Source organism: Vanessa cardui, chromosome 3, assembly GCF_905220365.1.
Source record: "Vanessa cardui chromosome 3, ilVanCard2.1, whole genome shotgun sequence".
NCBI classification, from domain to species: Eukaryota; Metazoa; Arthropoda; class Insecta; order Lepidoptera; family Nymphalidae; genus Vanessa; species Vanessa cardui.
In genome coordinates, this window is record NC_061125.1 from 3,286,310 (window position 1) to 3,298,558 (window position 12,249).

A 12,249-nucleotide genomic window follows, 5' to 3' on the forward strand; every position below is an offset into this window, starting at 1 on the left:
GGAAGCCGCGGAGCGGGAGCGGGAAGAGAGTGCCGCCACTGACTCGCTCCGCAGAAGACGACCGGGGAGGAGGAAAAGGCGCTACGCGCACCTTCTCCCACCGCCTCAATAGGCGCCGCAGGGACTAGGGGGGTCCCAGTACCCCGGGAATCACCCCTAGGTGTTAGAGGCCCGCATAGGTGGGCCGACCGTCAGGGCGTCACGGTAGCATGCGTAAGCGATCCCGTGGCGTCCATCGAAAGACGGAGAGGGTACCGCTGGTTTTTTAGTGGGTAAACCCGGCGTACTTGGGCGCACTCGGCGTCCAGGGCTCCGGGGAGTCCCACACACCCCCCACTTTCCATCACGTGGGGGAAGCGCGTAACGCGTTTTTCCAGCGAGAAAAAAAAAAAAAAAAAAAAAAAAGGTCGCTTAACTAAGTAGTATAAATTGAAATAAAAAGGCAGAATAAATAAATAAAAAATTTAACAAAAAGACAAACCGACTTCAGAGAAAACACTATTTAAAAACAAATTAATATGCACTAAAAAGTAAAAAAGTAATAATTACGTATTCAAAACATTTTTTGGAGTTCTCCTAAATAAAATTAAATGAAAAATATTAGACTACTTAAAATTCGAATTACGATACCAAAATGCAGTTAATATTGAACAAATACATTCATTTATATGAAGTAAAAGAAAAAATCAATTTAAAGTTTTCCTAAGAAGATAATGTTTGCACAAGAAGAGTTTCAGTTAGCTGAGGAAGGCAGACGTGCGTCGTGACATATTCGTAATATACTTGCTGACATTTTGTCACGTTCCCTTACCTTATACACACTTCATCTTTTTAAGTTAATAAATATAGAATCGAATAATGTTTTTTTAAACCAAAAGAAAGTTATCAAACATTTTAAAGACAAGCGTTTATTTTATTTATGTAGTATCTTTCAGCGTAGTATATTGGGTGCAATTAATTTTAAATTGAAATGAACTGACGCATACAAAAATTTTGCTACAAAAACAATGTAAAGACTGGTGTCTGTTATTATTTAAATTAATGTAATAAAACGTAAAAATTTTCAATCATTTAAACAAAAATTGAGAAAATAATTACAATGAAATATACATGATACTACAATATGGTACATTATTTTTTGATAATACAGTGATGGTCAAAATCTTACCATTATTTAAACTCTGCTCTTAACCGACACGCCTCTGGAACAAAGATGCTTTTTGTAATTAATTCGATTTTAAATCATGGTGACATTCGAAATTCAAATTTTTCAAAAATAAGTACATAACATATATTTTCCTTTTTCATAACACACTAAAAATTTTTTATAAGGCTTCACTTGTATCACGTCTTTCTTTACTTTGGCCGCAGTCCAGTTGTTAGCAGACCGTTTCCCATTTCACCAGTCACTGAACTGCAGTATAAATATGTCGGCGCGAACAACGTGTATGCCCACAATAACTTGTAACAAACATAGACATTTTTCAAGTAAAATTAACACTAAGAAATGCACTAGTACTTAACGCCTTTTCGTGTATACTAAATGTTTTAGCCTTTTTCAGTAAGATATATATATTAATATCATAGATGTGAAAGTAACTCTCTGTCTATCTGTTTATCGCTATTTCACGGCTGAACTGAATTTGATGAAATTTAGTTCGCAAACTTGGACTCCAAGAAAGCACACACTCTACTTTTTTGCCTAACACATACAACCTATGCTCTAAAACACGAGCGAAGTCGCGGGCCACTAAAAGTATTTTTTTATTTTATAGTTCCAACAGTTTGTTATGATTTTGGAGCGTGGGATAACTTTGATAACAATACTCACTGCGGTTTACATGGGTCATTTATGTTTATATTTAGTTTAGCGAAATTTTATGATCAACGAATAAATAATTATGACATGAAATCTGTAATTAACAAATTGAAATTATACGCTTTTTTAAATTTAATTAGTATGTGATTGTTGATGCTTACGTGTATACGGGCTTTATTTTGGTACGTCAACTATATTTTTAACCAAAGTCTCGTAGTAAAAGTTTATGTTGTCAGTCATGCTCATTCCCGCGAGTTAAGTGATATTGAAAATCATTCGCGAGCAATGTACCGCCGTTGTGCAAACGCTATTTTCAATTTTATTTACTGTGCCCGCGATCTTGTACGCCTTTGAATTTAAAAAAATACTGTTGTAGCCTAATTTACTCATTATTATATCAGTCATGTTCTAGTGAAAGTTCCGTCAAAATCGGTCCAGCTGTTCCAGAGATTAGCCGAAACAGACAGACAAAAACCATCTATTCACCAAATATTCTACCGCCATACAGCAATACTGTTTACTGATAGTAATTGTTGTGTTCCGGTTCGAAGAGTGAGTGGGTAGTATCTGCATAAAGAACGTAACGTCTTTGTTTCCAAGGTTGGTGGCGCGTTGAAGTTGTAAGGAATAGTTCATTATCTTGCAGAGAGTGTCTATGGGCGGTGAAGATCACTTACTGTCGCGTGGCCTTATATCACATAAAGGTTTTCATTATTTTATGCTATTTATTAGCCATCGGAGTATGACTTCGATTTAAAAATATATAAGTTTAAGGACATAATGTGTACATATTTACGTATTTATTTCTATTTTATTAAAGATTCCGTCTGAACTAAATGGTGCTTCAGTTCGCTAACTTTGGAAAGTGCATTTCCAAGCAACCCGATGTAAGGTAACCTTTGTTTACGCTTAGATTAACTTAACATAACTGACCAACACATGTCTTCTGTGAAACGTACGATGCATTATGAGAGTCAGGAGGCGTTATCTCACGTTATAAAAATTTAAGCCGAAGTTGAACAGACTAGTTGGCGAATAACTACGCTCATGCAAAATGTAGACTTACCGTCCTACGTAAATGTGGTTAGATAGTGTTTACATCTTTATTTCTCGGTAAAAATAAGTTCCTCAATTTCATCTATCAACCAGCATTGAAACAGCGCAGTGAAATAAGCTTAGTACCTTCCTTTCAATGGTGTGAACGCCTCAGTTTACCAGAGTGATATTTATAGGCTGTAACGTTCATTAATTATTCATTTAATTTTTAAAATAAAAAACAATAGCAATAATTTAAATATTTATAATTTCGTTGAATTTGGAACACATGTGTTCGTTATACAGGCTGATAATTTTGCTTTGGGATATTTGGAGTATCACTTGCGTAATCGTATCGAGCTCTCTCTTGTTGGCAAAGCCTGCATCGTGCTAATTACATACTCGAGGCATACTGCCTTATCATACCATGGATACAATAAATTCACGACAGGAACTCAATAGCTTTTCATTCATAGATTATCCGCTGATCTGAAAGTATTTATCTTAATTCTAAAGTATATGTTATTCTTAAGATGTGGAACAAATTCTTGTAAACTGTATACGGATATAATGTAGAAAGAGATATCGCAAATGCCATAAAACTGTATGATTTTTTTTGCTAGGTTTCGAATTTCCACAATAAAGAAGGGTTGCAAAAATTCTTAAATCAAATTTAAAAAAAGACACCGTTTCTAGACGTTCTTAAGTCTACCCAATCTTTGATGAACCCTTCTTTCCTATAACAGACATGTGTCGGGGATTTCCTTTAGATCTAATGATTTTAAAAAAAAATTGTAATTTCAGTAGTATTCGAGTAGACAGGCTTACGTTCCGCTATCTTGCTTTTTTAAAGGTTACGTTTAATAAATAATACTTATATACTATAGGCTTTAGGTCTTAACAATTATAGAGAGGATGATTATATTTTACTCGAAACGACCAATTCTATTTTACGGCTATTTAAGCATACAGTTTGGGTTGTCATTTGTCATTGTATTTATGGTACATACATATGCTCTCTTGTCATTTACGAAACGTTTTGCGGATGCCTATTTGCATTTTTTGAGTTCAGTGACGAAATTTATAACATCAACCATTTCCATCAATTTGTTTTGTTTAGGATCGGTTTGAATGCATTTGTTCTCACATTTTTGACATGCAAATTGAAAGTTATTACAGTTGAAATTATATTGATACGTAGAATAATCAAAATAATTTATATAATAATTTATAAAAATTGTTAGTGTTAGTATTGTATGTTCCATAATCTATCTTTTGATTGTTTTCTAATGAAATCAATCTACGCAACTTAGCAGTTCGGCGAAATACTGACGCTCAGTCGCTGGCCGGTAATCTATTTACCTGTAAAACTATTAGTAGTTAATATGCCTATATTACTGATTCGTTGCAGATCAATAACTTGTTTATGTTCTATATATTTAAATTATATAAAAAGTGTACATTTTTAATTGTTTAACTCAATTTTACTCGAAAGTCTCGTTTGAAGTTTTAAGCGATTAATTTGTCATTTATTTTACAGGTTGTAAGTTTTTTTACCTTCTTGGAAATCAAATTGGCATGTCTTATAATGATATATTCATTTAACGCATTTAAATATTTATAGAATAAACTGCAGAACTTATCGCTAAGACACTAGTCTCTTTTATAAACAACTTGTAGTGCAGTGGTAGCGGTAACTAAAATGAAAAAAACATTGCTCATATTGGTAGACGAATAAAACACACTAAACGTAAATATGTTTAATTGTAAACAAAGTGATATATTCAAGTAATGAAGGCAGTGCAGCTGGAAACCTCTTATAGGGCTAAATTCGCATTTGTTTACTTCTAATGCCTTTTCTAGTTAAGATTACTCTCACATCATAACTTTTATACATAAAGATTGCCACATTCATTCTGGGGAGACGCAACTTCGTGTATATTGCTACAAAGCTGCACACATGAAACTACTAAGACTAAAAAAATTTTATATTAAAGAAACACGAATGAAAACGAGTTCTTCGAAATAAGTTTTTACAATTGGATTTAATAAAGTGAGTTGTGTTAAAGTGGGATACGATAAACAGTTACTGTGTGCATTGTTCTGCGGGTCGGGATCAGAACGGATTGGCTTACAAAGAACCCGGATGCAGTTTCTCTGTTAATTAAATGATTTACTATATTTATTTCAATGTTTAGTTTATTAACATTATTTTAAGTTTATCACTTGTGTTAGTAGCGGGTATAGTTACTACAATATGTCCCGGGGGGACAGAATCGATTTTGCGACTTTTACATAGCTAGACTTTAAGCCGTTTTGCTTTTAACGCTTCAAAATTAATTATATCTTTTCTCATTACATAAACAAGTATGTTATGTCATATGTTACTTCTCGGTTTTTGTTTATCCCTCGGCTTATAGTACAAGTGTATTAGTAGAATATTTAAAATTGATATTTACAATACACATAGTAGTAGTTCTTCTGCCTTCCGAGGCCTGTCATCTGTCTAACCGCGAAACCCGTTGAGATCTTTAAGTTATCCGTTCTCTTGTCATAAATGTCATGTCATAAGTCTACGCCGAGTCGACTGAATTAAGATGCTGCAAGCAGACTTTGATACGACAACACCTAGAACCCTTTATGTTTGCTCTCGAGTCGAGCAGGAAGCTTCCACGTTTCGACACCATGGTAGGCAGTAGGTATTTATATTTATGAATAAGCCTAGCTAGCCTAGCCGGCTGATGATGCTGCCGGGTTTTGAGAAATTTTCGAATAATTTCCCCAGTAAATTGTACACTTGTAACAAATAGATATGAGGGATACGAGTATAACTTTTGAATTATTTTGCTACATGTGTTTACTCGTTGGAATTGGGATGTTTTTGTACTACAAAATTATATTGTAGATGCCCCTGGGCTGTAGCCTCGGGTAGACTCCCCTAAACCTATAAACATCATACAATTAGTACTATATAATATTATCTACACCTCAATCCAAGGCAGGCCATTTGACCTTGAATGAGATCGCTGTTTGTAACATGCGTTATTGTTATAAATTGTAGTGGTGTGCCATAGGTGTAATGCTATTATTACTTCCAAGTACTAATTCTATTATTAAAACGAGAGAATAGAGAGTGAGTCTGCGTTAGTGCACACATTCAAGCACTAAACTGAATTCACGTAATGGAATGAGCTGCGACCCTGCTCTTTAAGAGAGGAGGCCTTCGCACAACAGGAGCAACTTACCATATAACAAAGGTATATTACCTTTTTAAAATAAATCGACACAATCAGAGATTGTGTGTTGAAGGCACTAATGTCTCATTCACACTCAATGGAACTGAACAGAGATTAGAGAGACTATCTGAGCGTGACATTTGTCGCTTCCACGAGAGCCTATAGATGGGATATGGCGAAATTGTATCCAAGCCGTGCCAATATATAGAATGTTTGAAAGTATTTTTATTGATTGAAAATTTCATTTATATATATATAAAACAAGTTAATTTGTTTTGAAATGTTTTCTGATTATATTTTTTTCTGTGCTTCAGTCACAAGGATGGACTTATTTTAATAACGATATAACGCACAACATATACATTTTATTTACAAGTTTTTACGTTATTTTATATATTCCGTAAATAAACTAGAATACCACAGTAATTTTGGATATGTGATCAAGATCAACACATTATTTTCAATGTATAGTTTCTGTCTACCCTTTGTCTCTTAAGCTAAGAGCCAATCGCTAACGAAAACATTTGCTTCAGCAGATCCGATATTAAAGTCAGACGCAAATAGAATGTGTGTATCCAGATAAAGAGAACTCTAGACTGTAAACATAGCACACAACTATTATAACGAGTGCCTATCCTTTGTCGTTTCACACGTTAAAAATAACTACGAGTTGCAACAAGAAGGTGCTTTCTAAATACCGTTGGAATCTGTAATCATTGTGTCGAGCAAGTAACGTTAGCAAAAAATGTACAAACAGTCGTTTTATAATATTTTAATATCGTAGTCGTTATATAATATATAATACAATACAATAATGAATACATGTACGATGTTAACAATATAATTAATAAAATAATAACCAGAAATTGTTTGAAAAATTAATTAATTAAATGTGTATAAATAAATAGTACATAAAGTATTTTTATTAGTTCTAGCTACAACTCACCAGCTATTTTACTAATGAACTGCACTGCTCGTGTGATATATTTGTCTTGTAGTCCAAGTTTATTTTATCATTAGTAACAAGTATATTAAAATAGATATTTTTTTTTTGTATGTTTATAATGAACTTATTAAAGCAAACAGATCAGCTCATTCAGCAAATTTCAACGGCACAGTACAATATAAATTCATCCGCGATGTTCACCCGCCCAATGTCAACAGAATGATGGCTTTACGCCCGAAGCCTGGCACACAGTTTAGCTACGACAACAGTTGATATGCGTTTGTGTAAACAACGTCTATTTTCCACGTAACCAAAATATTCTGTGATTTGTGATGTAACTTCAGCAACCTTATCGTCTGTCGGATTTATTAATAAATGTATCTAATATGGCGTCGATATGTGACGTGGAGTTACTTTCGAAACGAATAGAGTTATTACTATTTATTAATATTTATACGCACGAGTAACTTTTGCTTAGAAATGACCAATCGAGTAGTGAGCAAAGGTCATCACGCTTGAAGCGATCTATACCGATGATCTATATTTAGGGAAAGAACAAAATCGTGAGGAATAATGCCCACTTATTATTCATTAAAATATTGATAGATTTGAGAAGGCTTCTACAATATTCACTCGAATGAAACGTAAACAAATCGGAATTATTCTTAGAGTTTTTCAAGAAATACCAATGCCATAATATTTTTTTTAATAAACTCGCATATATATTTATTATAATTTTAACTAATATATCATATACTATAACATACTTTAAATGCGAGGTAACTCTGTCCGATAACTCTTCAAGCTTAAGCCGTTGAACCGATTCAAAGGATGGAGACAGTTTGAGTCCTGGAGAAGAATATAGGGTACTTTTTTTAATTTACTCCCCGAGAGTACTTTGGGCCGATAAAGCCACCGCTTGAGTTGGTAATTTAAAAAATGACAAATAGGAAGTAGTGTTATGGGGACTTATTGAATTGACGGCATAAAAGAACGCAATCTAATATGTTTATTAGTTGTCATTTTTTACCCTTTTTTGATTTGAGATTGGCATAAGCTTGTTACCTTTTACGCTAATGAAATACGCTCGTTGCATTTTCAAAGTAATTGTTTATTTATTTCAACCTATATATTAACAATGACAATGTTTGATTAAAAAATGAACTGAATATTTGCTGTGTTTAGAAGAATGAAATAATTTAATAAAACAAAATTGCATTTATATAATAAATATTTTCAACCGACTTCAAAAAGGAGGAGGTATTTTTTTAAACATAAAAATGTGGAACGCTTCACGATTTTGCGTGTCATCCTTGCGCAGGGGCCATGCCTGTGCCATTACTTGCTTCGGCAGTACATATACTAAAATTGGAACGATACAGAGAGGTATTTTTTTTTTTTTTTTTTTTTTTATGTGTGTTACCTCATAACTTTTCACTGGGTGGACCGATTTTGATAATTTTTTTTTGTTTGAAAGGTAGTGCTTTCCGTGGGGTCTAGAAGCGCAATTTTTTATTAAATATTTTTATGTCACCTAAAGTTGTTTGACGCTTTTGGGATATAAATGTATATCTTCATCCGATATATATCGTAACCCAACGTATGAATTACCCTTTGTACGTAGATGTAAATACAACTACTTAACGGTTTCCTCTAAACCTTGTCAGTATTTACCTCCACTGACACTGAACTGAAGCCCGCTGCTATTTTGATCTGTAATACGTCTCAGGGATACGACGCTGACGCTTATCTCAAAACATACATATAACAACGTTCAAACAAACAAAATGCGATTGCCAAGCCTTTGTTAAAGTTTATAGACATTAATTTGCATGAAGTTAAAATTTCGAAACGAAAACAAAAAGACATAAAGTTCTCTCATACCAAGTCATCATTTTAATATGTTCATTATCTGTTTGTGTTAGTCTATTAAGCTTGTTTGTATATTAATTTTATTTACGTTTATAACAGGAGTACTAGTTCTGACCGAACAACCAGCGACTACTGTATAAAACTTGAACCTTTGATCATCATACGAAAGGTTATTTGTAAAGAGGTTGACTTCTACTTTAGGTAATCCCTTACGTAATAATTACGAGGATAGCCAGACCTCATAGAGATTAGTTCGTCATCGTGGCTGGCATATTGTCAATGAAGTATTAACGCCCTGTGATAGTGGCGGAGCTAGTAGAATTAGAGTAGCCACGATGACATCTTAGATCACGTGTTTGGAAGCGTATCGTCTGTGTAAGAAATTTGTCGTTTTTTTAGAGTTTTTTACTGGCAATGGCAATTGTTATGAATGGAGTTAATTACCTCGAATTTGGCCTATTTACTTACTAACGCCGAGCTTCGTGTTCGAATTTCAACATTCATTTTCGGTATAAAAATATGTACGAATAAATACGGATAAAAATGTATTGTTGTGCAATGATTAGTGTTCCATTGTCCAAAAATAATTTTCAAAAACTAAAGGTAAGTTTCTTTTAATTAAATTAAACAAATATTTGTTGGTTTAATTAAAGCTAAATTATTTAATTTCTAACAACCCAATTAATATGGAATTTCATGTTATCGTATTGAATAGTATTTACAGACCTGTATAGGCTTCAAGGCGAACAAAAGCTTTTGCGAGAGCAAGAGGCAGTGTAGTGTACTTGGTAGCTTTGTGTGACTACACAATCATCAGATATTCTCGCGCCAAATGGAAATGCTTATTATTGATATGGTCCGGTCTAAAGGGTCACTAGAATAGTCTAAATAGAGACACAAGGTCGTTAGGCCAATGGCGATGTCAGGAACGGTCAATAGATTAGATAAAAGATAAGCAGTACATTTCATTTGTGAACTATCTGTCTAACTATGTTGTTTATTACGCCAATCTATCTTTTTAAACTAACAAATCAAACCAGTTATTCGTTATATTACGTAGTTTAGCTGAGATGGCCCAGTGGTTAGAACGCGTGCATCTTAACCTTTGTTGTTTTTGTTGTTGCAGCCCTTAAGGATTTCAGTGTCATACAGAAGATATAACGACTGAACAATTTTTTTATGATATTAGACACATGCAGGTTTCCTCACGATGTTTTCTTTCACCGCCGAGGACGAGATGAATTGTTAACATAAATTAGGTACATGAATATTCAGTGGTGCTTGCCTGGGTTGGAAACCGCAATCATCGATTAAGATGGACACGTTGAAATAAAACTAATTTTAACGGATTTGATGAGCAGAGATGGCCCAGTGGTTAGAACGCGTGCATCTTAACCGATGATTGCGGGTTCAAACCCAGGCAAGCACCGCTGATTCATGTGCTTAATTTATCTTCATAATTCATCTTGTGCTCAACGGTGAAGGAAAACATCGTGAGGAAACCTGCATGTGACAAATTTCATAGAAATTCTGTCACATGTGTATTCTACCAACCCGCATTGGAACAGCGTGGTGGAATATGTTCCAAACCTTCTCCTTAAAGGGAGAGGAGGCCTTTAGCCTAGCAGTGGGAATTTACAGGCTGTTGGTGTTGGTGGTTGGTGTTAACGGATTTAAATCGCGTATATTAATTATTTTTAACATCCCGACGTTTCGAGCACTTTACAGCGTTCGTGGTCATGGGTAGACTGAGATGACATTTGTCTATTTAAAGTACAAAAGAAATATTATTTACAACTACCGCCTTCTAACTACTGGGCCATCTCGGCTCACTGCACGTACCTCTGTTTCAGGGAGTTAGATTCGATGGTTTACAGATGTACTATATACATGTGCGCTGCGATCGCATTCCAGTTTTACTTTTTAATAAAATATGTAAAATCCATTCACCAGCACATAGTTGTCACAAGCTGTAAGTTAATTAATAAATTAAATTCATGTCAGATTACTTTCTTTCGTTTTATAAATAAATACATACAACGTAAGGTAAAATAAAAGTCATTAAGATCAACTTCCAATAAATAAAAAATTAATGTTTGAATGTTATGAAGAACGATAAAAGAATATTACATTTAAAATTAACCGTCTCTTTGTAGCAATCAACCTTTCTGTTACTTGATAGCGAACTTTGGATACTCGATCGCTGCAATTCCCGACTTGTATTTTTAATACTCTATGAGATACGAAATGCACAAAGGATACAGCAATAAACATCAATTAGTATTTAATTGCATGATCCAGAATAATAGAAGGTGAGTTCTGGTTAGCGTACAGAGTTCAACAAATAAGGTATTTGAATGAGAAGGTTTTGAAGTTATTTTGACACAACGGGTGGTGGTGAATATACACGTGACATTTCATGTGTCATGCTTCGATTTTCAGAAATATTTTATTTTACGAAGGGAGAAATGAATGATGGCAAGCTGTGTCCTAAAAACTTTTTTTCTAATTTGATAGGCGGGCATTTGGTTACATGATAGTAAATCATCAGCGTCTATAGACATTACCGCTGTTATAATTATTGACCATTCTACTAAGACTTTATGTCCTTTGTACAGGTAGCTACACTGGTTCATTTTTTACGTATAAATTATTATTTCATGTTGTAACAAATATTTTCAATCAATAAATTTTGATATCGTTAACGTTAACTTCCGAGATTTATCAATTATTTACTGATGAAAAACATATTTGTGACGTTATTTAAAGTAAAACTCCAACAGAGAAGAGGACCAATCAAAAACATGGAAATCGAATTGACGCTATATCATTGGTCGAGATCTTGAATATTCTATGATATTTTGTTTTAAATGTCGATATAGCTGTAATCGGAACTTATGTGGTAAAAGTAAGGTACATATAAGTAGTTAAGTGGTATTCCACTATTCCATATTGTACTAGAAATAAAGAAATATTAATAAACAGTTGTTACTAGTGTTCAATATACTCATCTAGTTTGTTTATCTTCATTCCTTCCACAATTAGAATAGACTATACAGCATTTCATGTATATAATTGAGTACATGTTAATGCTAATGAAAATATGCTACATCCCTCTAAGCCACCGTACCGCACGTGAATACCAACGGCATCACGGAGCGAGGACGAGCGTCACGTCTCTCCGTAACGATTCCCCAGAAGCGCTGCATGCAAATTATTGTGACGTAGATATTATTAAAATGTACTCAGTGTACTAAATTAATTCTTTTAAAATGCTGAGCTCGGTAAATTAGGGTTCACATTTAAAAAAAAAATCCCTGCTGTTTTTGCAATTTGAATTA

At 33.9% G+C, this 12,249-nt stretch overlaps 1 pseudogene; it reads right to left on the minus strand.

Annotated features, from left to right (window-relative positions):
- Positions 1-8,312: 8,312 nt before the first annotated feature.
- LOC124543967 lies at positions 8,313-8,467 on the minus strand (annotated as a pseudogene).
- Between the last annotated feature and the right edge of the window lie 3,782 nt (positions 8,468-12,249).